A 26,705-nucleotide genomic window follows, 5' to 3' on the forward strand; every position below is an offset into this window, starting at 1 on the left:
TTTCATATCATAGCTGTGTGTGTGAGAACAAAATGAAGTTGTTCTTTTTTCTTAAAATATGAGGAAAATGGCTCTGAGGACTAAGGGTTATTATTTGTGTGGTACAGTGAGTCCTCACTAATTTGGATTCTACTAATTTGAAAATTAGGAGGTTTTTCTCTTTTGAGACAGGATCTTACTGTTTTCCCAGGCGGGAGCACAGTCGTACGATAAGATATTTCTTTTTTTTTCTTTAGAGGCGGCGTCTCACTCTGTCACCCAGGCTGGAGTGTAGTGGCATGATTTTGGCTCACTGCCACTTCTGCTTCTTCTGCCTTAGCCTCCCAAAGTACCTGGGATTACAGGTGCCTGCCACCATGCCTGGCTTATTTTTGTGTGGGGTTTCACCATGTTGGCCAGGTTGGTCTCAGTCCTGACCTCAGGTGATAATGCCCGCCTCGGCCTCCGAAAGTGCTGGCATTACAAGTGTGAACCACTGTGCCTGGCCAGTATGATGGTTTCTTATAAGAGCTTCAGCATTACTTACAGTAAAAAATGGTTTCTAAATAATGGTAAGTTATATGAAAAGAAGAATTTAAACTACATCATCACTTTTTCAGATATATTTTATAACATAGCATTTTATTTTGATTATGGTGAAACACTTACCATTTTAACCATTTTTAAGAGTACAATTCAGTGACATTAAGTATGTTTACTGTGAAGTGTAATCAGCATCATGACCTATGTCCTAAACTTTTTCATCATTCCAGATTGAAACTCTGAAGCCTTAAACAGTAACTAATTTTTCCCCCTTGCCTTCATTCTCTGGTAATCTCAGTTCTCCTTTCTGTCTTCATGAATTTGTCTATTCTGGGCACCTTGTAGAAGTGGAATCATGGCGGGGTACGGTGGCTCACACCTGTAATCCCAGCACTTTGGGAGCCCAAGGTGCATGGATCATCTGAGGTCAGGAGTTCAAGACCAGTCTGGCCAACATGGTGAAACCCCATCTCTAAAAAAACAAAAAGCAGTGAAATCATAAAATATTTGTCTTTTTGTTTCTGTTTTATTTCACTTAGTATATCTGTTTCAAGATTCATCCATGTTGTAGCATGTCTCTGAATTTCATCCCTTTTAGTGGCTGAATAACATTCCATTGTTTGTATAATTCATCTGTTGATGGATGCTTCGGTTGTTCCTGCCTTTGGTTATTTGGTAAATCTTGCTGTTCTCTCTTGGATACTGTAAATGTTTGATTAGACTTTAGAGTTACACAGTACTTATTTAATTTGTAAAAATACTAAATTAGCCAAGTATGGGGGTGCATGCCTGTAATCCTAGCTACTCGGGAGGCTGAGGCAGGAGAATCGCTTGAACCCGGGAGGTAGAGGTCGTAGTGAGCCGAGAGCGAGACTCCACTTCAAAAAAAAAAAAAAAAAAATGTGTAGTGTTTTTTTTTGGTGGGGGGTGCCGAGTTCTGTTGCCCAGGCTGGAGTTCAGTGGTGCGATCTCGGCTCACTGCAACCTCCGCCTCCTGGGTTCTAGTGATTCTCCTGCCTCAGCCTCCTGAGTAACTGGGACTAAAGGTGCCCACCACCATGCCTAGCTAATTTTTGCATTTTTAGTAGATACAGCGTTTCCTCATATTGGTTAGGCTGGCGTCCAGCTTGTGACCTAAAGTGATCCACCTGCCTCAGCCTCCCAAAGCGCTGGGATTTCAGGTGTGAGCCACCGTGCCTGGCCTAAGTGTAGTTTTTAAATGCCGTGTAGTATATATGCTGTACTTCATTCCTGTTGCTGGACACAAGTTGTTTCAAATTTTCCCCTAAAATAAAAAATGTTGTAGGAAACTTCATATGTCCTTACAGTTTTTGTTTGTTTTTGAGACAGAGTTGGCCAGGCACAGTGGCTAACACCTGTAATTTGAGGACTTTGGGAGGATCACTTGAACCCATGAGTTCAACACCAGCCTGGGTGACATAGGGAGACCCCATTCTACAAAATAAAGAGCAAAAACCAGCCAGACCTGGTGGCATGCACCTGTAGTCCCAATTACTCAGGAGGCTGAGGTGGGAGGATCATTTGAGCCTGGGAATTCAAGGTTACAGTGAGCTATAATTGTGCTACTGCACTCCGGCCTGGGCAACAGAGTGAGACCAGAAAAGGTCATAGTAGAAAGTAAAGATATGAGTTATTTTTCTTTTTCTTTTTTTTTGAGATGGAGTTTCGCTCTTGTTATCCAGGCTGGAGTGCAGTGGCACGATCTTGGCTCACCGCAACCTCCGCCTCCTGGGTTCAGGCAGTTATCCTGCCTCAGCCTCCTGAGTAGCTGGGATTACAGGCACATGCCACCATGCCCAGCTAATTTTTGTATTCGTAGTAGAGACGGGGTTTCACCATGTTGACCAGGATGGTCTCGATCTCTTGACCTCGTGATCCACCCGCCTTAGCCTCCCAAAGTACTGAGATTACAGGTTTGAGCCACCGCGCCCGGCCAATGAGTTACTTTTCTACAGTTGTATAATGTGGTTTTGTTTTAAGCTAAGAAGCTAAGTGTTATTTCAAGGTCAAAAAGTTTACAAGTTTGTATAGTAAAAAAATTGTGGACCTGGTGCGGTGGCTCACACCTAAAATTCCAGCACTTTTGGGAGGCTGAGGCAGGTGTATTATCTGAGGTCAGGAGTTTGAGAACAGCCTGGCCAACATGTTGAAACTCTGTCTCTACTAAAAAGGATGGTGGTGGTGGGTGCCTATAATCCCAGCTACTCACCTGCAATATTCAGTATAGTAATATGCAGTACAGGTTTGTAGCCTAGGAGCAATAGGCTATACCATATAGCCTAGATGTGTAGGAGGCTATACCATCTAGGTACAAGTATACCATCTTTGTGTAAGCATGTTGTATGATGTTCACACAATGATGAAATTGCCTGATGATGCATTTCTCAGAACATATTCCTGTCATTAGGCAACATATGAGTGCAGTTCAGTGGTTTTTAGTCAGAGTTGTGCAATCATCACCACAGTCAATTTTAGAATATTTTGCTGGGCATGGTGGCTCACACCTATGATCCCAGTACTTTGGGAGGCTGAGGCATGCAGATCACTTGAAGTCAGGAATTCTAGAGGAGCCTGGCCAATGTGGTGGAGCCCTGTCTACTAAAAATACAAAAAATTAGTGGAACCTGGTGGTGCATGCCTATAGTCCCAGCTACTCGGGAGGCAGAGGCAGGAGAATCACTTCAACCTGGGAGGCAGAGGATGCAGTGAGCCAAGATAATGCCACTGTACTCCAGCCTGGGTGACAGAGCAAGACTCCATCTCAGAAAAAAAAAAAAAAAAGATTCTTGAGGAAGTGTACCTAGCTAGTAAGTTTTTTGAAGCTTTATTCTAACTTTATACTTGAAATTACTTGGCTGGGTATAGAATTCTAGATTGGAAATCCTGTAGCTTTAGAATTTTGAGGACATTACTGTATTGGGTTCTTAGTTCTGAAGGTGCTATTTGAAATTCAATGATGTTCTAAATTCTGTGCCTGGTATGTGAAGAGTTTTTTTCTTCTGGACGTTTGTAGGACCCTTTTTGTGTCCCTGATTTCTTAAATTTCGCATTGCTGTGGGTACTTTTAAGCTTAGTTTTTCAGCACTGGGAAATTTTCTTGAATTATTTCAATGATATTTTCTCCTCTATGTTTTCTGTGTTCTTTTTTTGGGAAATTATCTGGATATATAAACAGTCTGAATTAATTCTTTAAATTAAAAAGTCATTTTCTCTTTTTAAATTTATTTTTGAGACAGAATCTTGCTTTGTTGCTTAGGCTGGAGTGCAGGGGTATGATCACAGCTTACTGCAGCCTCAAACTCCTGGGCTCAAGTGATATTCTTACCTCAGCCCCTACCGTGCACAGTGCTGTGATCACATGATTACAGGCATGAGCCACTGTGGCCAACCTCTTATTTTCAATTTAGTCTTCTTTTTCTTTTCTTTTTTTTTTTTTGGAGACAGGGTCTGCACTTGCTCTGCTGCCTAAGCTGGCGTGCAGTGGCACGATCATAGCTTACTGCAACCTCTGCTTACTTGGGCTCACTCAAGAGATTCTCCCACCTCAGCCTCCTAAGTAGCTGCGACTACAGGCATCTGCTACCACACCCAGCTAATTTTTGTATTTTTAGCAGAGATGGGGTTTTGTTATGTTGCCCAGGCTGTTCTCGAACTCCTGAGCTCAGTTGATCTACCTGCCTTGACCTCTCATTGTGCTATGATTACAGAGCCACCACACCTGGCCTGTTTGTGTTTTTTAATGGAAATGGTGTCTCAGTATGTTGCCCAGGCTGATCTCAAACTCTGGGCTCAACCAGTCCTCCTACAGTGTTAAGGTTACAGATGTGATCCACTGGGCCTGGCCAACATTCTGTTTTTGAGTCATGGTTGTCATTTCTCCCATTAACTTTCTGAAGACATCATGTATATACATATATATTGGTAAATATAAATACATATAACTTATGTAAAAATATACATAGTTTTATGTATTTGTAATTATGTTTCATATATAAGCCATTATATACAGCTGTCCTATAGCATCCATGGGAGAGGTCCAGGAACCCCCATTGATACTAAAATCTGTGACTGGTCAAGTCCCTTATATAAAATGGTGTAATATTTGCATCTAACCTATGTACATTCTCCCATATGCTTTATTTTATTTTTATTTTTTATTTAATTTTTCTGAGACAGAGTCTCGCTCTGTTGCCAGGCTGGAGTGCAGTGGCATGTTCTCAGCTCACTGCAACCTCCACCTCTCAGGTTTAAGTGATTCTCCTGCCTCAGCCTTCTGAGTAGTGGGACTACAAGCATGTGCCACCATGCCTGGCTAATTTTTTTTTTGTATTTTTAGTAGAGATGGAGTTTCACCATGTTGTCCAGGATGGTCTGGATCTCCTGACCTCGTGATCTGCCTGCCTTGGCCTCCCAAAGTGCTGGGATTACAGGTGTGAGCCACTGCGCCTGGCCATATGCTTTATTATTTTCTTTTCTTTTCTTTTCCAAGCCAAACTGTATCCAGCTTTATTAAAGATACTTTCCATAAACAATCATGGTATTTCAGGCAGGACGTGGGCAGACAGTCATTAACAGTATACAACAACTTTCAAACCCCCTTCTTTTATAGACTGCCAAAAATCAGAAAGCCACTATAAAACCCAATGAAGTCTTCATCTGATGGTCTGAACAGGGAAAATTTAGAGTGAGAGTTGACATTTCACATTTAGCATATTGTTTAACAACTTTTCATGAGCTGACCCTGACTTTCAGGAAGTGAAATGAAAATGGCAGAATTTATCTGAAGATCCACAATGTAGAAATGGAATCACTACTCTTTTGACAGGTGCCATCTCAGTGGCATCACTGGCAGGTCCAGATTGCCTGACACACTGGTAACCAATGACTGGGGGTCAGGTCCCAACAGATGTCTGGGCTTAAGGGAGTTAAGTCTATTCTGAAAGACGGAAAGGGAGAAGAGGACATAAAAACGAATTTGTTTTTCCATACCACAGGCTTTTGGGTGCCAAGGTGGCCATGTGTGTCAAAGTCAGGGAATCCCTCCTCCTGGGAGCCAAGAGGAAGTCTCTCAGAACTGGAAGTGAAAGGCGTTTCCCCACATCAATCCAGCTTTGGAGACATTCTATTAGTGACATATGCCCCTTCCCTCAAAACGACAATGAAGTGTTCTCTGTGCTAACAATATAGCTTTTAAAAAAAAAAAAACAATTCTGCATTTTTATAAAACTTGATAAAAAATAGTATTTCAACCTGTACAGTCACCAGAAGTACAGTCACCAGAAGTCTACAGTTATCAAAAATGCACATACTTCACTTGGCATCTCCAGTACCTTTGGCTTTCTGTGCCTGGTCTGTTTTGGCATCTCCATTTTCTGCAGGGTTATTCCCTTCCTTGCCAGCGTCAGCTTTTCCCTTTTTCCCTTTGGGTACCTTATCTCCCTTCTTTGCAGGGGCCTTTTTAGGCTTGGGCTCTGGCTTTGGAGGAGCAAGTTTAGCAGATAACCTCACGGATCTTCTCTGTGGTTCATCCTTCACCTTGGCTTTATCTCCTTTAGCATCTCCTTCAGCCTTTCTTTTGGGCATGGTGGTGACGGCAGCGGGACATAGGCGCTGGGCGTGGGATGCAGCGGCGTGTGGGCTTTGGTCGGTCCGGGGATCGTTCTCGCCTCTTCTTCTTCCGCTTTATTATTTTATTTTATGTTTTTTTGAGATGGAGTCTCACTCTGTTGCCCAGGCTGGAGTGCAGTGGCAATCCAGTTGTATTTAAAAATCTGTATTATTTTTTATAAACTTTCTTACTGAGTTTTTTTTTTTTACTTGAATATTTTTGATCCGCAGTTGGTAGAACCCAAGGACATGGAAGGTCTACTGTGTATATTATATAATGTTAATATATATGTATGTACATATTATATATTTTTTATTTTATTTTGAGATGGAATTTTGCTCTTGTCGCCTAGGCTGCAATGCAATGGCGCGATCTCTGCTCACTACAACCTCTGCCTCCCAAGTTCAAACGATTCTCTGACCTCAGTCTCCCGGGTAGCTGGGATTACAGGCGCCCACCACCATGACAGCTACATATATATACATTTTTAATACATTTTACTTTTCCTACATGGACTATTTTCTTCACGTTGAGTTTTTGATAGCATTTTATGTTAGACTTTCCCCAGATGTTTGGTAATCTTTGGTTATCTGCTACATACAATGCAATGTATGTATCTTGGCCAGGGGTGGTGGCTAATGCTTGTGATCCCAGCACTTTGGGAGGCTGAGGCAGGCGGATTATTTATTCTTACTTTACTACAGTTTAGTTTATGTTAGTAGTTTTATTACTTCCCAGCAAAAGCAAGAACCATACATTTAGCTTTTCACCTCCTTCTTGACCTTTGCTATTGATGGTACAATATATATTTTCTTATAAACCTCTAAAGCAGCAGTATTATTGTTTTACATAGTTGCTGTGGTCAGGCCAAGCCCGGTGGTTCACTCCTGTAATCCCAGCACTTTGGGAGGCCGAGGCAGGCGGATTGTCTGAGGTCAAGAGTTCAAGACCAGCCTGGGCAACATGGAGAAACCCCATCTACTAAAAAGACCAAAACTAGCTGGATGTGGTGGAGCATGCCTGTAATCCCAACTACATCAGGGGCTGAGGCAGGAGAATTGCTTGAACCAAGGAGGCGGAGGTTACAGTGAGATAATGCCACTGCACTCCAACCTTGACAACAGGGTAAGACTGTCTCAAAAAAAAAAAAAAAGTTGCTATGGTGTGAATGTGTATCCCCAAAATATATATGTTGAAACATAATCCCCAATGTGATTAGGAGGTCTGGCTTTTGGGAGGTGATTATGTCATGAGGGCTTTGGTTTCAAGAATGAAATTAGTGGGTTTTTTTTGTTGGTTGTTTTGTTTTGAGATGGAGTTTCACTCTTAATGCCCAGGCTGGACTTCGATGACAGTGTCTTGGCTCATTGCAATCTCCACCTCCCAGGTTCAAGCAATTATCTTGCCTTAGCTTCCCAAATAGCTGGGATTACAGGCTCCCGCCACCATGTCTGGCTAATTTTTGTATTTTTAGTAGAGACGGGATTTCACCATAGTGGCCAGGCTGTTTTTCTCAAACTCCTGACCTCAGGTGAGCCACCGCACCTGGCCTGAGATTAGGGTTCTTATGAAAGAGGCCCTAGAGAGTTAGCTAGCCCTTTTCACTACTTGAGGATGCAGCAAGAAGGCATTGTATATGAAGACTGGGCCCTCACTAGACTCCAGATTTGTTGGTGTCTTGATCTTGGACTTCCCAGTCTCTAGGACTGTGAGAAATAAATTTCTGTTGTTTGAGCCAGGTGTGGTGGCTCATGCCTATAATCCTAGCATTTGGGAGTCTGAGGTGGGAAGATTGCTTGAGATCAGGAGTTTGAGACCAGCTTGGGCAACATAGCAAGATTCTATCTCTATTAAAAAAAATTTAAAAATTAGCCACATGTGGTGATCTGCCTGTAGTCCTAGCTACTTGGGATGCTCAGGTTGGTGGATTACTTGAGCACAGGAGTTTGAGGCTGCAGTGAGCTATAATTGTGCCATTGTACTCCAGTCTGGGTGACAGAGTGAGACCCTGACTCTTTAAAAAAAAAAAATCTGTTAGCCGGGCACGGTGGCTCACGCCTGTAATCCCAGCACTTTGGGAGGCTGAGGCGGGTGGATCATGAGGTCAAGAGATCAAGACCATCCTGGTCAACATGGTAAAACCCTGTCTCTACTAAAAGTACAAAAAATTAGCTGGGCATGGTGGTGCGTACCTGTAATCCCAGTTACTCAGGAGGCTGAGGCAGGAGAATTGCCTGAACCCAGGAGGCAGAGGTTGCGGTGAACCGAGATGGTGCCATTGCACGCCAGCCTGGGTAACAAGAGCGAAACTCCGTCTTAAAAAAAAAAAAAAAATCTGTTATTTATAAGCCACCCCGTTTATGACTTGTGGTATAGGAGCTTGAATGGACTAAGGCAGTAGGTATGTTTTCTAAGTTACTTTTAATATTTGTATTGCAAAATTAGCAGAAAATTTCTCTCACAAACATACAGATATGTGCTTTTTATTTATTTATTTTTAAATAAGGTGAATATCCATACCCCCAGGCCAAGAAATAGAACTTTTCAGCTATCTAAGAGCCCTCCATGTGTTCCATTTCCATTGTAACTCACCTCCCAAAAAAGAAAAATAACCGCTATTTGACTCAATCATTTTCTTTTCTTTTGTAGTTTTATTACCAAGTGTATATTCTTAGACATTATGTTTTAGTTAGTGTTATGATGTCTCTTAAACTACTGTTTATGCCTCTATCTCTTTCTTTTCCATATTTTTTATAGGGCTTTTGTCCTGCAGAAATAACCAAAGTTTCAATTTTACTGATTGCACACTCATGTTGCATCTTTCTTCATTCCCTGTATATTTTGCAAATTGATTGCTGAACTCTACTTGGTCAGACTCTGGTTCAGTCTCTCTTGGTAATACTGTAGGCAGTGTTGTGGTCTTGGGGAGACATCTCTGATTTTCTCTTTTATCATGTCAACAGTTGGGCTCAGTGCCCAGATCCATTAATTGTTATCAGTGGTTTAAAAATAGTGACATTCTAATTATCTGTATGTGTGTGTTTTAACTTTTTTGTCGGAATACTTTTACTTAGAGATGCTTCTGCTTACCTACTGTTTAGTTATCTAGTGGCACAGCTATATAGGAAAGGTAGGACATATAATAGATTCTTTGCCTTTATTCTTTTTTAAAATAGTGACATGGTTCCCTGTTCTCTAAGAGAACCAGCTATTTTGTTTTATTTCATTTCATTTATTTATTTATTTTGAGACAGAAAAGTTTTACTCTTTTACCCAGGCTGGAGTAAAGTGGGGCCATCTCAGCTTACTGCAACCTCCGTCCCCCTCGGTTCAAGTGATTCTCCTGCCTCCGCCTCCCAAGTAGCTGGGATTATAGGTGCCTGCCAACATGCCCAGCTAATTTTTGTATTTTTAGTAGAAACAGGGTTTTGCTATGTTAGCCAAGCAGTCTCAAACTCCTGACCTCAGGTGATCCACCTGTCCCGACCTCCCAGAGTGTTAGGATTACAGGGGTGAGCCACCATGCCTGGCCAGAACCAGCTATTTAAAAAAATTATTATCATTTTTGTAACCCTAGTACTTTGGGAGGCTGAGGCGGGTGGATCACCTGAGGTCAGGAGTTCGAGACCAGCCTGGTCAACATAGTGAAACCCCATCTCTACCAAAAATACAAAAATTAGCCAGGCATGGTGACTCACATCCGTGGTCCCAGCTATTCAGGAGGCTGAGGCAGAAGAATTGCTTGAACTCAGCAGGCAGAGGTTCAGTGAGCTGAGATTATGCCACTGCACTCTAGCCTGGGTAACAGAGTGAGACTCCATCTCAAAAAAAAAATTATAAACTCATGGATTTAAACATATATTTTGAGCTTTAATCAGTGGCAGTTATTATTATTGACCCTTAAAAATTTTTTTTTTTGTTTTGGAGATGGAGTTTCACTCTTGTCACCCAGGCTGGAGTGCAGTGGTGCAATCTCGGCTCACTGCAACCTCTGCCTCACACGTTCAAGGTATTCTCCTGCCTCAGCCTCCCAAGTAGCTGGATTACAGGCATGTGCCACCATGCCCAGCTAATTTTTATATTATTAGCAGAGACAGGGTTTCGCCACGTTGGCCAGTCGGTTCTCGAACTCCTGACCTCCCGTGATCCACCTGCCTTGGCCTCCCAAAGTGCTGGGATTATGGGCGTGAGCCACCATGCCCAGTCTTATGTCTTTGGCCAGTTGGAGCCTCTTCAAGTTGGCTCCTGAATGACTTGATCTACTTGTAGTTTTTGTAGCATCTTTGCTGACTTATATGACCAAGTGTTGAGGCTTATCTTTTCCATTTTCTACCCCAGATTTGTAACCTATTAAGAAGCCCTGGTTTTAGTGACAGTGGTATTTAGGGAACCTAATGTGGACCTTAGAGATTCTTGCTGCTGCGAGTTATTGTTTCTGGGACAGAGTTATGGGTGATATATATGTCTATGTGTATATCTGTACACATGCTTTTTTAAAATAAAACTTAACCACTTCTGTATTGGTATATATTTTATTCTGGTTCTCAAAGATGGGAATAATAAATTAGAATATCCTCATCATTAATTACTTGTTTTGTCCTACATTGCACAGTAGTTCAGAATAGCTGTGCTAATAATACCATTACCAATGTGATTACCAAAAACAGTTGCATAAATCATTTCATGTATGCTGTCTTCATCACCCCCCACATCATATCTGTATTAGATCTATCGTGTCAGATTATATATTCATTACATACAGTATTCTCTTTTAACCTTCCTTTGTTTTTTATTCTGTAAGTAATTATATAGTTCACTGGTTGGCATTCTTTTTCTGTAAAAGGCTAGATAGCATATGTTTTAATTTTTGCAGGCCTGGAGGCAAAATTAAAGATACTATATTTAGGCTGGGTACAGTGGCTCATACTTGTAATCCCAGCAGTTGGAAGGCTGAGGTTGAGGATTACTTTAGCCCAGGAACTTTCTACCAGCCTGGGTGACATAGTGAGACCTTGTCTCCACAAAACATAAAAAAAAGATAGCTGGACCTGGTGGCGCATACCTGTAGTCCCAGCTACTTGAGAGACTGAGGTGGGAGGATCAGTGAGCCTTGGTCATAGCACTACACTCCAGCCTGGGCGACAGATTTATATTACAAGAGAGAAGATAGCCATGTGAGATGGGAGGCCGAGGTGGGCGGATCACGAGGTCAAGAGATAAAGACCATCCTGGCCAACATGGTGAAACCTCGTCTCTACTAAAAATACAAAAATTAGCTGGGCAGAATGGTGCATGCCTGTAATCTCAGCTACTCAGGAGGCTGAGGCAGAAGAATCGCTTGAATTTGGGAGGCAGAGACTGCAGTGAGCTGAGATTGTGTCACTTCACTCAAGCTTGGCAACAGAGCAAGGCTCCCCTTCAAAAAAAAAAAAAAACAAGAAATTTCCACCAATTTTTATCAACAAAATTCAAAATGGAAATAATTGAAAATTTTTTTGGTAATGCACATCTCATTAAGAATGGAATTAATTTTGGAGGGAGGGATAATTGCATCACTTAATAAGGTTATTGTTTTCATTAAAATGGATTGTTCATGTTTTTCTCAAATGAGATTTCCTCTTTGAAAATAACAGGATGGTACTGTCAAATGCAGATACTAGTACATGGGTATATGATTTTCACTGGTATATTTATTGCTTCGAAGGCATATATAGAATTTTGTTAAATCTTCTCTTGATAATTTGCTTTTTAGCATGCCATTGTAGCATAGATTAATCACTTCTAATTAAAGAGTAGGTGGAAGTGCTGCAGTTGCACAGTTAACTGGATTTGGATATATATAAATTTCCTTTGTACTTGGCTGAAGACCTGAAAAACACTGGCGAAGCTGCAATTTGAGTTCAGGAAATATATTCTAGCCAGGTGCCATGACACATGCCTGTAGTTCCAGCTATTTGGAAGGCTGAGGTGGGAGGATGGCTTGAGCCCAGGCTGTGATCATGCTTCTGCATGCCAACCTGGGTGACAGTTGTGAGACCCTGTTTACCAGAAAAAGAAAAAAAAAACAAAAGGCCACTATACATATATATTTTTTGAGACCAAGTCTTGCTCTGTTGCCCAGACTGGAGTACAGTGGCACAATCTTGGCGCACTGCAGCCTCCACCTTCTGGGGTTCAAGTGATTCTCCTACCTCAGCCTCCTGAATAGCTGGGATTACAGGCATACACCATTCTGCCCAGCTAATTTTTGTATTTTTAGGAGAGGGGGTTTCTCCATGTTGGCCAGGCTGGTCTCAAACTCCTAACCTCAGATCTCACATAGGCCTCACGAAGTGCCGGGATTACAGGCGTGAACCACTATTTCCAGCCAAGCAGACCTCTTTTTTAAAAAAATCACTCAACTTTATTAGTAGTAATGCAGCAAGTAGAAAAAAAAGGAAACTAGCAAATTTGGCTGGAAATGGAGATTTTGCTTCTTCTTTTAACTTTTTTTTTTTTTTTTGAGATGGAGTCTGCTTCTGTCTCCCAGGCTAGAGGGCAGTGGTGTGATTTCAGCTCACTGCACCCTCCATCTCCTTGGTTCAAGGAATCCTCTTGGGTTCAAGTGATCCTTCTGCCTCAACCTCACTAGTAGCTGGGATTACAGGCTCGTGCCACCACACCTGGCTAATATTTGTATTTTTGATAGAGATGGGGTTTCACTATGTAGGCCAGACTGATCCTTGAACTCCTGACCTCAAATTATCTGCCTTGGCTTCTCAAAGTGCTGGGATTACAGGCATGAGCCACCATGCCCAACCTACTACTTGTTTTAACTTTTAAGACAGGAAGTGTATAAAGATGTTTGACTTACTAAAGACAACCTTTGTTTTCATCCAGATATTTTAGATTTTACCGCAGCATAAGTTTTTTACATAAGTGCTATTTGTTGTACAATTTTAATTAAAAATTTATTTATTTATTTTTTGAGATGGAGTCTCGCTCTCACTTAGGCTGGAGTGCAATGGTGCCATCTTGGCTCACTGCAAACTCCGCCTCCCAGGTTCAGTGATTCTGCCTCAGCCTCCCAAGTAGCTGGGATTACAGGCGTGCACCACCATGCCCTGCTAATTTTTGTATTTTTAATATAAAATACAAAACAGGGTTTCACCATACTGGCCAGGCTGGTCTCAAACTCCTGACCTTGTGATCCACCTGCGTCAGCCTCCCAAAATATTGGGATTACAGGTGTGAGCCGCCACGCCTGGCCTAGTTTAAAATTCATTAAGAGGCATTACCAAACTTGCAGGCAAAGCTGATTTCCAAGGCCATTTAGTGTTCCATAATGGTAGTTGAGGGTACTTCTTCAGAAAAATTTGTCTTGATCCCAAGTTCAAAAAATTGCAGTTACAGCATCACTGCCAGGCTAGGCACAGTGACTCATGTCTATTATCCCAGCACTTTGGGAGCCTGAGGTGGGTGGATCACCTGAGGGCAGGTGTTTGAGACCAGCCTGGTGAACATGTTGAAAGCTCGTCTCTACTAAAAATACAAAAATTAGCCAGACATGGTGGTACATGTCTGTAGTCCCACCTACTGAGGAGGCTGAGGCATGAGAATCACTTGAACCTGGGAGGCTGAAGTTGCAGTGAGTCAAGATTGCACCACTGCACTTCTGCCTGGGTGACACAGTGGAACTCTGTCAAATAAAATAAAAAATAAATAAAATAAATATATAAATAATATCACTGCCAAGCCATAAAACTGCTGTGTGGTAGGGCATATTAGCTTATTATTTATCTTCTATTTGGGATGGTTAAATGAATAAAAGCTAATAAAATTAACCTTTTGGCAGCACTGGTCAGTAACAGATTCAGATTTTTTTCTGCATGGTACCTACTGATGAATAAATAATACAGTGAGTAACCATAAGCTTGAAACACTTTATTACATTTTACATTTTCAGAAGTTTTGTTAATTTGTTAAATTAATAAGCCTTTTTCTGTCCCACTTTTTTTTTTTTGAGATGGAGTTTCACTCTTGTAGTCCAGGCTAGATAGAATGGCGCACTGCAACCTCCGCCTCTTGGGTTCAAGCAATTCTCCTGCCTCAGCCTCCCAAGTAGCTGGGATTACAGGTGTGTCTCACCAAGCCTGGCTAACTTTGTATTTTTCGTAAAGTCAGGGTTTCATCGTGTTGGTCAGGCTGGTCTTGAACTACTGACCTTGTATGACCCACCCACCTCGGCTTTCCAAAATGATGGAATTACAGGCATGAGCCCCTGCGCTCGGCCAGTCCACACATATTTTTTACCATCAGTTGTAATGTCTCCTTAGTACATTCCACTTCAAGTTGAACTGAATTCGTGTTTTTTTCAAGTTTGAAAATATTCTTGGTGGTGGTGTTCCAAACAAACACTCATTAGAGAGGCTAATTATTCAGTCACTTCGAACTCTGTATTGACTACTCATATAAACAACTGAGCAGTATCAGTAACATACGTAGACTCCTCTAGAGCCAAGGAAAACCACTCGAAATCATTTACCTTATTTTTTGTTTGTTTGTTTTTTGCGACAGAGTCTTGGTCTGTGGCCCAGGCTGGAGTTCAGTGGTGCGATCTTGGCTCACTGCAACCTCTGCCTCCTGGGTTCAAGTGATTCTCCTGCCTCAGCCTTCCGAGTACCTGAAATTAAAAGCATGTGCCACCATGCCTGCTAATTTTTGTATTTTTAGTAGAGATGGGGTTTCTCCATGTTGGTCAGGCTGGTCTTGAACTCCTGACCTCAGGTAATTCGCCTGCCTCAGCCTCCCAAAGTGCAGAGATTATAGGCCTGAGCCACTGTGCCTGGCCACATTTATTTTTATGTTATGTAAATATATTAAATTACAGTCATACATGGGGGACTGTTGTGCGCATGCCTGTAATCCGAGCCACTCAGGATGCTGAGGCAGGAGAATCACTTGAGCAAGGCTTGGTGTAGGGGCTTCTCCCATAGGGACTGCAAGAAGAAAGGATTAGCCATGTTATCCGTGATCAGAAAGGTAATCAGCATCATGAAAGCCCAGAAGACAGTGGTCTCTACAGTCAACTATGTTTTCAGTGGGACCATTTATATTTCAGGGCAGTGAGGCATGTACCCTTCAAGTGGCAGCTTGTGTCAGGAAGGACAGCAGAAGTAAATAAGGGTGAAATTTTGAAAGCAGCAGGCTGTGACTTCACTAATACGGTAAAAACCAGCTGTTTTGCTGGCTAACATAAATGACTTCAGTACTGTTAATGAAATCTATAAACAACATTTCAAGATTAGTTTTCCAAAAGAGCTGCTTGCTTGGTTGTTTTCCCACAGGAGGCTGAGTTGAAATCAAGTCAGTAGCTGTCCAAGACAACAGCATGACCTAAGTGGGCCCAGCATTATTTAGTCTGGAATTTTTAACATCTTAATTTTACAATGAAAATATCATAAGTTATAGAAATAACCATATAATAGAGATAGTGGACCATGAATTGATTAGATAATGACTCCAGTTACTGATGTTGTAAATTATACTTAGGTACACCCGTATTACTAAATGTAAGAAAGAGATACTCATTACATATTCATATAAATATAAGTAAAGGGAAATAACATTAGGAAATATGAGTTATTCTTTCTGAGAAATCAGAGCACACTTAATTCAAACTAATGATGTGAAATATTTTCTTCTGATGTCAGATATCTGATCCTGTTTTTTGTTGTTATTGGAGACAGTCTTACTCTGGCCAGGGTGAGGGCAGTGGCACAATCACAGCTCACTGCAGCCTCAACCTCCCAGGCTCAAGTGATCTTCCTGCCTCAGCCTCTTATGTAGCTGAGACTATAGATGCACGCTACCACATCAAGCTAATATTTATTTGGTTGGAGTGCAGTGGTGCAATCTTGGCTCACTGCAACCTCTGCTTCCTGGGTTCAAGAGATTCTCTTGCCTCAGCCTCCCGAGTAGCCGGGATTGCAGGCATGTGCCACCACGCCCAGCTAATTTTGTATTTTTAGTAGAGACAGGGTTTCTCCATGTTGGTCAGGCTGGTCTCGAACTCACAGCCTCAGGTGATCTGCCTGCCTTGGCCTCCCAAAGTGCTGGGATTATAGGCATGAGCCACTGTGCCTGGCCAACTTTTTATCTTTTTGTAGAAATGGGGTCTTACTTGTTCCCTAGGCTGGTTTTGAACCCATGAGCTCAAGGGATCCACCCACCTCAGCCTCACAAAGTGGTGAGATTATAAGCATGAACCACTGTGCCCTGCCAGTTCTGCTTTTGCTTCACTAAAGTTGTTTAAATTTGAATGGTAGAGGTCAGAGAATGTTTTTCTTTTTCTTCTTTTAAATTTAGAGATGAAGGGGCCGGGCATGGTGGCTCATGCCTGTAATCCCAGCACTTTGGGAGGCCGAGGCGGGTGGATCACAAGGTCAAGAGATCGAGACCATCCTGGTCAACATGGTGAAACCCCGTCTCTACTAAAAATACAAAAAATTGGCTGGGCATGGTGGCGCGTGCCTGTAATCCCAGCTACTCAGGAGGCTGAGGCAGGAGAATTGCCTGAGCCCAGGAGGCGGAGATTGCGGTGAGCTGAGATCGCGCCATTGCACTCCAGCCTGGGTAACAAGGGCGAAACTCCGTCTCAAAAAAAAAAAAAAAATTTAGAGATGAAGGTCTCTCTGTTTTCCAGGCTAAGAGTGCAGTGGAACAGTCATATCTCACTGCAGCTTCCTACCTCAGCCTCCTGAATAGCTGGGGCTAACAGATACATGTTCCCATGCCTGGTTAAGTTTTTTTAGAGACAAATTTCCGATATGTATCCCAGGCTGGTCTTGAACTTTTGGGCTCATACGTATCTATATAAATATTTTCTAATAGAAATAAAATAGCCATGTAGATTAAAACAAAAAAGAACAATAACAACAAAACAACTCAATAGCAGGGAAACAACCCAATAAAAAGACAAGCAAAGATCTGACAGATACTTCTCAAAAGAAGGCTGAGCATGGTGGTGCATGTCTATTATCCCAGCACTTTGGGAGGTCAAGTTGGGAGGATTGTTTAAGCTCCAGAGTTTGAGATTGGCCTGGGCAACATGGAGAGACCCTGTCTCCACAAAAAATAAAATTAGCTGCACTTGGTAATGTGCATCTATAGTCCCAGCTACTTGGGAGGCTGAGGTGGGAGGATCACTTGAACCCGGAAATTCAAGACTGCAGTAAACTGTGATCCTGTTGCTGTAATTTAGCTTGGGTGACAGAGCAAGACTTCGCCTTAAAAAAAAAAAAAAAATGGGCTGGGCATGGTGGCTCACGCCTGTAATCCCAGCACTTTGGGAGGCCGAGGCGGGTAGATCACCTGAAGTCAGGAGTTGGAGACCAGCCTGACCAATATGGAGAAATCCCATCTCTACTAAAGAAAAAAAAAAGAAATACAAAATTAGCTGGGCATGGTGGTGCATGCCTGTAATCCCAGCTACTTGGGAGGCTGAGGCAGGAGAATTGCTTGAACCCGGGAGGCGGAGGTTGTGGTGAGTGAGATCGAGCCATTTGCACTCCATCCTGCACAACAGAGCAAAATTCCATCTCAAAAAAACCAGACAACAACAACAAAACCCTCCTGTTTATTGAGTGATTAACATGTATACTGCTCTGTGCTGAGTAGGGAAATATCCTTATCTTTGTGTGTTTGTGTATGTATGTTTTATACACACATGTATATGTATGCAGAATATATAAAGAAATATCTGTTATATATAGGTATATATAAAAAGATATCTGCTAGGCGTAGTGGCTCAAACCTGTAATCCCAGCACTTTGGGAGGCCTAGGCAGGTGGATCATGAGGTCAAGAGATCGACACCATCTAGGTCAACATGGTGAAACCCCGCCTCTACTAAAAATACAAAAAATTAGCTGGGTGTAGTGGCGCGTGCCTATAATCCTCACTACTCAGGAGGCTGAGGTGGGAGAATTACCTGAACCCAGGAGGCGGAGGTTGCGATGAGCCGAGATCGCGCCATTGCACTCCAGCCTGGGTAACGAGCGAAAACTCCATCTCAAAAAAAAAAAAAAAAAAAAAAAAAAAAAAAAAGGCCTGGTGCAGGCTCACACCTGTAATCCCAGCACTTTGGGAGGCCGAGGCGGATGGATCACGAGGTCAAGAGATCGAGACCATCCTGGTCAACATGGTGAAACCCCGTCTCTACTAAAAATATAAAAAATTAGCTGGGCATCGTGGTGCGTGCTTGTAATCCCAGCTACTCAGGAGGCTGAGGCAGGAGAATTGCCTGAATCCAGGAGGCGGAGGTTGCGGTGAGCTGAGATGGCGCCATTGCACTCTAGCCTGGGTAACAAGAGCGAAACTCCATCTCAAAAAAAAAAAAAAAAAAAAAAAAAGTATCTTACATAAGTAATATCCAATAACCATTAGTTACTTAGCTGTATCACCCTGTACATGTTTCTTAAATTCTTTGTATTCATTTTCCGTATTTATAATACAGGTATGATGATAATAACTGCCTCATTGGGTTGTTCTAAGAATCAAAAGAATATGGATGGATGCCTGTAATCCCAGCTCTTTGGGAGGCTAAGGCAGGCAGGGTGCTTGAGCTCAGGAGTTCAAGACCAGCCTGTACAACATGGTGAAACCTCATCTCTACTAAAAAAAAAAAAAATAGCTAGGCATGGTGGCATGTGCCTGTAGTTCCAGCTGCCCTAGGAGGCTGATGGGGGAGGATGACTTGAGCCCAGGAGGTGGAGGTTGCAGTGAGCTAAGCCAAGATCTTACCACTGCACTCCAGCCTGGGCAACAGAACCAGACCCTCTCTATGTATCTTTTACACCAAACCAGTGAGACAAATACCACTGACCCAATTCTGTATGTATAGGCAACTAAGGTTCACAGGGAGTCGTTCAAGGTTTCAGTGATTAGTTTATATTCCTGGTTCTGCAGCTTATTAAGTTTGTCTGCCTATAACTGTACTTTTCCCTGCCTCCAAAGCAGGTGAAACTTGGATATTTAGACATAGAAATTTGTCAGGCAGTTGTTTGGTAAGAGAACCAGAGAAACCTTTGCTCTGGCCTGGAGTCTGACAGAGTACAGCCTTGAGATAAGGACACGGGGCATGGCAAGCAGAAACTAAATATGCGATCAGAAAAAGAACTTTGGAATTAGAGTTAGGGCACACAGTGGTGTTCAGCTTGGCATCCAGTAATTAGACCACTCAGGATTGGATTGAGGCTGAGGATCTAGAGCTCTAAAAATCAAGTCAGAATTTATTCTAGGAGTTAGGGATGCCCAGATTCTGTGGATGTGTTTAAAGTGGCAGTAACTGCAAAGAGGATTGCTGCAGGGACTGGGATTGAGGCTACCATTAGTTGCTTTATTTCTCAATCACCTGTAACCATTCTTCATCCCACTCTACTGTGCCTTGATAAATCAGCTAAACAGATGAGCCTACCAAACTCATGGTTTGATGCCCTCTGCAATACCAAGTTTCATCTATATCCTTATGGCTGATAACTGACCTGCGTATCTGGCTTCCTGATGGCTGGCTTAATCTTAAAACCTCTTAAATTTGCCTGCCCCCTACAAATCCGGCCAATCCAGATTCCTTACTGCCTTCATATTACTGATTTCAAACTTGCTTCATTCCTTTTTATAACATTTGATTATTTATAAAAAAGTTCAAATATATAATTTTAAGAGTCACATGTGCTGTAAGACTTAGAATAAGGAGCATCAGTTCCCTACTCTTCCCCACTATCCAATAGCAACCTCTTTCAGCTCTTTTAAAAATGGAGAGAAAGTGAGTCTTTACTCACTTTCGATTTAAGCCTTTATTCTTTACTTCATATGGTCACCTCCAGCATAAAGCCACACTTCAGGTGAGCCCTGTCCCCACATGCAGTCATTTATGCCGATATTTACTTAAACCAATTTTTTTTGTTATTGTTCTAGGGTTTAGTTAATAATCATTCTTCTCCATTAATGGTTCTTTAACACTATTTTGGCCTTCTAGGCCTTTTCTTGCTTGTTGGTATGCCTATGTTATTAATTTCTTTTTATTTCCATTCCCACTTCTATTCCTTTCTTATCCCTTAGGTAAACATTCTAGTATGTTTGTTCATATCTTTTAGTAGGCACTCTTAAAAATAATTAAAATAAAAAATTTGAACAACCACGAATTTACAGACAAGTTCAAATAACTATTTTCCGGAACCATTTGAGGGTGAGTTGCCAAACTCTGATAGTTTCACCATTCTTCTGAATATTTTAGAGTGTATTTCCTATAAACAAGTGCATTCTACATCATTATAATTATTATCAAAAATCATGAAGTTAATTAGTACCATCTAATAATTCTCAGCCCCCATTTAATTTTGTCAGTTATAATAATGTTCTTGGTAGCAGAAGGATCTGGTTCAGAGCGATATATTTGCTTTTAGTTATCCTGTGTCTGTAGTCTCTTTAAGCCTGTAATTGCTCCTTAGTCATGTCCTAGACTTTCATGAGCTTTATAGTTTTAGCAGTACAGGTCACTTACTTTGTGGAATGTTCTTCAGTATGGGTTTGTAAAATTTCCCAATGTTCTTTATACTCTTTTTAGGTGGCACATGATTTTGATTTGTCTCATTTCTGGTAATGTCCACTTGGGTCACTATCCACCAGGCTTCTCCACTATCAAGTTATTTTTTTGTTGTAATTCATAAGTATTTTGTTAGGAGGTACTTCGAAACTACATGAACATCCTGTTGCTATTCAGCTTCCAATTTGTTCATTTATTTATATCTCAATGGATTCATCTCCTATTTCATTAAATGGGTAATAATGGTATACATTGACATAAAGTGTTTTACATGCATGCATATTACATTGACATAAATAGTATTTTAATATAGAACAGTATAAAAGTATTAAAACATCTACATCTACAAAGTAATACTCTAGAATTTTCAGGATAATTATCTGATTGGTAGTAAGACAGACTTCATCATAATGAGATAGGTTGAGTTCAAAGTATTTAATCAGGCCAGGTACAGTAGCTCAGCCTGTAATCCTAGCAGGATAGGTGAGGGTGAGGACTGCTGAGACCAGGAGTTTGACACCAGCCTACATAACATAGTGAGACCCTCTCTCTACAAAAAATAATTCAGGTGTGGTGGTGTGTGCCTGTAGTTCCAGCTACTTGGGAGGTTGAGGCAGGAGAATCGCTTGAGCCCATGAAGTTGAGGGTGCAATGAGCTATGATTGCACCACACTCAAGCCGGGGTGATAGAGCAGACCCCAACTCAAAAACAAACAACATTTGATCACACAGAATATGAGCTAGTGTTATTTCTAGCTGTCCTGGAGTTGTAGGAAATCCAGCTGTGTGATCCAAATCTGACCTGGTCCTAGCTGTGATTTGCTGCCACCTGGTGACAGTTGTCCACTGAGTATAAATAAAAACGGGGACAAATTTGTCTGGCTAAAACTTCCAGGCATTGGCACCAGTTTCAGGTGTGGTTAGTTGATGCCAAGTTCTTTGGCACAATCCTGGGAGATTGGGTGAGGAGAATGCTGTGAATGAAAAAGACCCATTCTCTACTTCCTTGCTTTCTAAAACAGGTGGCTTATTTTCTTTTTCTAGGCCTTGCCTTTGCCTCTGTGAGGGCCATACTGAATGGTGGGTAACTGTGTTTACTGTTCTATTGATGACTCTAATTTTTTCTTAAAAAGTCTATGCATCTTGGTTTTCTTCAAATTAATAAGTGTGGGGCTGGGTGTGGTGGCTCATGCCTGTAATCAGTACTTTGGGAGGCCGAGGCAGGTGGATCACTTGAGGTCAGGAGTTCAAGACCAGCCTGGCCAACGTGGTGAAATCCCGTCTCTACTAAAAATACAATAATTATCTGGACATGGTGGCACATGCCTGTAATCCCAGCAACTTGCTTGGCTGAGGCATAAGAATTGCTTGACCCGGGGCCGGGCGCGGTGGCTCAAGCCTGTAATCCCAGCACTTTGGGAGGCCGAGGTAGGTGGATCACGAGGTCAAGAGATCAAGACCATCCTGGTCAGCATGGTGAAACCCCATCTCTACTAAAAAAACAAAAAATTAGCTGGGCATGGTGGTGCGTGCCTGTAATCCCAGCTACTCGGGAGGCTGAGGCGGGAGAATTGCCTGAACCCAGGAGGCGGAGGTTGCGGTGAGCCGAGATGGCGCCATTGCACTCCAGCCTGGGTAACAAGAGCGAAACTCCATCTCAAAAAAAAAAAAAAAAAGCAAAAAGAATTGCTTGAACCCAGGAGGCAGAGGTTGCAGTGAGCCAAGGTTGCACCACTGCACTCAAGCCTGGGCAACAGAGAGACTCTGTCAAAAAAGAAAAAAAAAATTAACAAGTATGAATGAAAATTATGATTAATTTTTAACAAAGGGGAAAAAAGCAATTAAAATGGAAGGCCCAGCTGTTTTAGCAGTAAGAAAAACCATATTATGTAGATGATTTGTGTACAAACTATTTTCCAGCACTTAAGAAATTTTTTTCAAGTATTTGAGGCCTACTGTCTGTACTTGGTTCTGAGTATGTAAAAGATTCCTCCGGGCCAACCACAGTGGCTCACACCTGTAAACTCAGCACCTTGGGAGGCAGAGGCGGGTAGATCATGAGGCCAAGAGTCCAGCTTGGCCAATATTTAAAACCCCATCTCTACTAAAAATACAAAAATTAGCCAGGCATGGTGGCAGGTACCTGTACTCTTAGCCAGTTGGGAAGCTGAGGCAGGAGAATTGCTTGAACTTGGGAGGCGGAGGTTGCAGTGAGCCAAGATTGGAGCCATTACACTCCACTCTGGGCAACAGTGTGAGATTCTGACTCAAAAAAAAAAAAAAAAAGATTCTCTCTTCCAAAGACTTACCTAGCATTATGTTTTCTTTCTTCCTTTTTTTTTTTTGAGCCGGAGTTTCACTCTTGTTGCCCAGGCTGGAATGCAGTGGTGTAATCTCAGCTCTGCAACCTCCGCCTCCCAGGTTCAAGTGATTCTGCCTCAGCCTCCTGTGTAGCTAGGATTACAGGCATGTGTCACTACGCCTGGCTAATCTTGTATTTTTAGTAGAGATGGGGGTTTCTCCATGTTGGTCAGGCTGGTCTCAAACTCCCAACCTCAGGTGATCCACCTGCCTCGGCCTCCCAAAGTTATGGATTACAGACGTGAGCCACCGCACCCAGCCTACCTTTTCTATTTTAATTCTATTATACATTCTCACCATTTTCTTTTCCTTTTTTTTTACCCCCTGCCTTTTCAACCCAGCCTTTCCCAACTCCGGGAAGAAAAGGCCATTCTCAACATTTTCAAATTCTGCTGATTCATTTATCTACCCACAGACATCTTAATTCTTTCTAGATGTCAGGTGCAGATGATTAATTTAATCACCGTCCTCAGTTTTTATGGCCCATATTGTCATTGGTCTGTGCAAGCAACCTTTTTTTTGAGATGGAGTCTTGTTGTGTCGCCCAGGCTGGAGTGCAGTGGCTTGATCTTGGCTCACTGCAACCTCTGCCTCCCGGATTCAAGCAATTCTCTAGCCTCAGCACCCCCTAGTAGCTGGGATTACAGGTGCGTGCCACCACACCTGGCTATTTTTTGTATTTTTAGTATAGATAAGGCTTCACCATGTGGGCCCTGCTGGTCTCAGACTTTTGACCTCAAGATAATCTGCCCACCTCGGTCTCCCAAAGTGCTGGGATTACAGGTGTTAGCCATTGCACCTGGCCTACAAGCAACCTTTTTTCTGTTACTTCCTCCCTATCCTTTTTTTTTTTTTTTTTTTGAGACAGTCTCACTCTGTCACCTAGCTGGGAATATTGGCATGTGCCAGCACACCTAGCTAATTTAAAAAAATGTTTCGTAGAGTCCGTATCTTGCTGTTTCTTAGGCTGGTCTCAAGCTCCTGGGCTCAAGGGATCCTAGCACTTCGGCCTCCCAAAGTGCTGGGATAACAGGTGTGAGCCACAGCACCTGTCCCCTAATGGTATAACTTTTTAATGTATTATTTTAACTATGTCCCACAAAATGTAATGTTCTGACAGTCAAAGTGTTTCTTAGTTTCCTTTTTCTTTTCTTTTTTTAAAAATTTTAATACCCTGGCTCTTTTTCTTTTTAACATGAGTCCTTTAGTATGTTTTAGTTTCTAAATATATGGGTATCTTACCAAACTCTCCCTTGATATTAATATCTAATTTCATTATAGTTAATGTGATCTCTGTGATAATATTTGTATTTTATTGAGGCTTGCTTTATGGCCATAAACGTGTACTTGAAAAGACTTCCTTCCTTGCTGTGCATGGAGTTCTATATGTTGTCTGTTTAGTTGTTCAGAATTGGTTTTCTTTTCTTTTCTCTTTTTTTTGAGACGGAGTTTTGCTCTTGTCCAGGCTGGAGAGCAATGGTGCTCTCTCAGCTCACAGCAACTTCTGCCTCCTGGGTTCAAGCCATTCTGCTTCAGCCTCCCAAGTAGCTGGGGTTATAGGCGCCCACCACCATGCCCAGCTAGTTTTTATAGTTTTTGTAGAGAAAGGGTTTCACTATGTTGGCAATCCTGGTCTTGAACTCCAGACCTTAGGTGATCTGCCTGCCTCAGCCTACCAAAGTGCTGGGATTACAGGTGTGAGCCACCGTGCCCAGCCCAGAATTGTTAATTATATTATTCAGATCTTCAGTACTTTTATTTTTTTTCTACATGATCTATGAGTTTCTGAGAAGGGAGTATTGAAATCTGCAAGTGCAATTTTTTTTTTTTTCTAGACAGGGTCCCATTCTTATCACTCAGACTGGAGTGCCATGGCATAAGCAAGGCTCACTGCAGCCTCGAACTTCCAGGCTCAGGCGATCTTCCTACCTCAGCCTCCTGGGTAGCTGGGACTATAGGCACCCACTTCCACATTTTTGTATTTTTTTGTAGAAACAGTTTTGCTGTGTTGTCCAGGTTGGTCTTGAACTCCTGGGCTCAAGTGATCCACCCACCTCAGCCTCCCAAAATGCTAGGATTATTACCGTCAACGGTGGGTATGAGCCACCATTCCTGGCCACAATATTTAATTCATATATTTTTCTCGGCATTCTTCCATTTGTTACTTAATGTATTTTGTGACTGTAATTTCTAGGTCAAAACATGTATGCATGATGGTTATATCTTCTTTATTCCTTTTACCAGTGCATACTGCCCCTCATGGCATTTTTTTTTTGTCTTGAATTTCATTTTATCAAATTGTTTCTTCAGCTTCCTTTCAGTTTATTTTTTCCTATTTTTCTCTCCCTTGTTTTTCCAGTCTTTTTTGTGTCTTGTAGATAAGATTGTTGGATTTTCGAACAGATGGACCAAGAACTTGGAATAAGCATAAATATATATATATATATATTTTTTTTTTTTGTCACCAGGCTGGAATGCAGTGGCACGATCTCGGCTCATGGCAACTTCCGCCTCCCAGGTTCAAGCAATTCTCCTGCCTGAGCCTCCTGTGTAGCTGGGACTACAGGAGTGTGCCACCACACCCAGCTAATTTTTGTATTTTTAGTAGAGACACGGTGAACCGTGTTGGCCAGAATGGTCTTGATCTCTTGGCCTCCTAAAGTGCTGGGATTACAGGTGTGAGCCACTGCACCCAGCCAGCATGATGATATATTTAAGAAGCTTAGGGATTCAGAATGGTATATTTTATATGGTTTTTGTTTGTCTCTTGATGTAGTTATATGTACTCTTTGGGTGATTAATTATTTTGGTTCATGAGTTTCTTTTTCCTGGGGTTTTCAGCTATTATGTTTGGTTATGTATATTGGGGAAATAATGGAAATCCAAGTTCAGTTCAAGTCTTTGTCTGCTCCTGAGAAGAGGATGATCCCCAGGCAACACAAAGTCAGTGTTCATTCCTGATTACTGTTACTTTACCATGTAACGACACTGGACACAGTTTTCCTCTGAAACTCCTAGACGGTAGTGGAAGGAGACCTTCTTTTAAAATTGTAATCAGCAGGGGACTTGTAAGAGGAAAGACTGGAACAGTGAATGCTGAGGATGGCTGATCAGCCTGCATCTATTTTCATCAAAACCTTACAGCCAGGCAAGATGCCTCATGCTTGTAATTCCAGCACTTTGGGAGGCTGAGGTGGGCGGATCACTTGAGCCCAGGAATTTGAAATCAGCCTGTGCAACATGGCGAAACAAAAAATAGCTGGGTGTAGTGGCACACGCCTGCAGTCCCAGCTACTAAGGAGGCTGAGGTTAGAAGATTGTTTGAGCCTGGGAGGTTGAAGCTGCCGTGAGCCGAGATTGTGCCACTGTTCTTCAGCCTGAGTGATAGAACCTGCCTCAAAAAAACAAAACCTTATACTAGCAGGGCTCTTATACTGTCCTGATTTTACTATGTACATACTTGGCAAACTGCAATGTGGCTGTTGATTTATTTAGAGAAAGAGACAGGGAATGATTTTCCCAAAGCATAATTGGATGAGTCCCAAGGACAAAATGTAAATGTTTTTTGTCACCTTCTTCTCCCCCAGGTAGCCTTCCTACTCCCAGTCAG

The 26,705-nt window shown here is 42.1% G+C and overlaps 1 protein-coding gene and 1 pseudogene across 4 annotated transcripts in view; one reads left to right on the top strand and one right to left on the bottom strand.

Moving 5' to 3' along the window:
- Positions 1-26,705, top strand: part of UBE2R2 (ubiquitin conjugating enzyme E2 R2) — a 112,936-nt gene that overhangs the window by 21,330 nt on the left and 64,901 nt on the right. The gene's annotated exons all lie outside the window — the stretch shown is intronic.
- LOC118155364 (non-histone chromosomal protein HMG-17 pseudogene) lies at positions 5,854-6,126 on the bottom strand (annotated as a pseudogene).

This window comes from Callithrix jacchus, chromosome 1 (assembly GCF_049354715.1).
Source record: "Callithrix jacchus isolate 240 chromosome 1, calJac240_pri, whole genome shotgun sequence".
Lineage (NCBI taxonomy): Eukaryota > Metazoa > Chordata > Mammalia > Primates > Cebidae > Callithrix > Callithrix jacchus.